The following is a 1,582-nucleotide window of genomic DNA, read 5'->3' as shown; positions in this document are numbered from 1 at the left end:
TTTCAGCCTCTAAAGAGAGTTGTTTTCTCATTTGAATTACTTTTGTTCAGAGGGAGTTTTTTGCAGCTTCTAGCAATAAACTTGAGAGCTTCTATACCTCTCAACCACAGGTCTATTATTAAAAAAAAGACCTCCCTTGACAGACACCTCTTTGGCTTTTGGGAGATGGCAGCAAGTTATGAACAGAAAACTTGTCCTTTAGAAATATTGTTGGCATTTTTTTAATGAACTGTGAATTTTAGTATGTTACAAAAGCTCTTTTCCAGTTTTAGTTTTGTCTTTATCAGCCTAAAACAAATGCTTTTATAATTAATAGATAAAGTCTCTATAATTTGCATTAGAGCCAAAAGGTTAAAAAAATCATTCAGTACGAACTCACCTTCAATTTCCCTCAGGGGTTCAAGAAATACATTTCTATTTTATTCTAAACGGCTGCTCAGTCTGCTTGGTTATTTTAGCACATAAGACAGCATGCTTCAGAATGCACAGCAGTGAGAGTTACCAACATCATCACATAAATAAAGCCTGCCAAATGTTGCACTTAAAGTAATTTCATACATGTTAAAAATAATGTTTTCTTCCCACCCTCACAAACCGGTGAAGAGTTTTTGCTGTTCTCTTGTAGAAACCCATTTGGACCAAACAAGCTCAACTCTGCTGTCAGCAGAAACCTGGTGTCATGAAATACACTGAGAGACAGTTGTGGTGATGGTGAGGAAGGAGTGCTGCACACTCCAGACACTTCACACATACATGGCATTTGGGCTCTCCATCCACCTCACAGAGGTGCACTTAATTTTAATAGATGATTATAATTACATAACAGAGTCTATCAATAAATAAGTGAATTATGTTTACAGGATTCTGCACCATCCTGTGAAAGTTGACACAATTTTAGTTTCTGTAGGAATATTGGGCATTTTTCTCTTGATAATAGTTCAAAAGACTGGGACTGATGTTTATGGTGACCCACAAGGGCATCAGAAGCATCCATAATATGTGTGTGTGTGGGGGGGGGGACACAATGATGTGTGTAGGTGTGTGTGTGCGCACGTAAAAAAAGGTGTTCACTAGTGTACAAAAAAGCAGCATTTCACCTAGATTTCCTTTAATTCCACACATTTAAAGCATGTTTCTCACCCAGTTTGTGTAAATTCAGCTGTGGATTTTAAAGACATTTTAATTTTAATACACTTTAATACAGAGCGTCAGATCGGCACTATTTGTCTTGATAGAGAAATAAAAAACATCGCCACTGGACTTTTTTACTTGTGTTCAACACTACTCATCTAAATGATGTTTGGTGTGGGGTTTTAAAGACATTTCAACTTTAATGCACCTGAACACACAGTGTCTCTTACACCTGCAGCATCTGACAGCATCACAATTACTGCTAAGATAAGATGCTACAGACGTAGCGCTGCACTCAAGCATCCTCCTAAAATGAATATATGTTTATGATCAACCCCCTGGTCAACCACTGCCCGCACTGAGCTCGCTAAACTGGCGAGCGAATAACACAGGTACCTCCACCTCCTCCACCTGTGCGCGTTTTCTGCGGAGGCAAGAGGCAGGAAGGGAC

This window comes from Nematolebias whitei, chromosome 21 (genome assembly GCF_014905685.2).
Source record: "Nematolebias whitei isolate Nwh7 chromosome 21, NemWhi1, whole genome shotgun sequence".
NCBI lineage: Eukaryota > Metazoa > Chordata > Actinopteri > Cyprinodontiformes > Rivulidae > Nematolebias > Nematolebias whitei.
Note: the sequence above shows the minus strand (reverse complement) of the source record.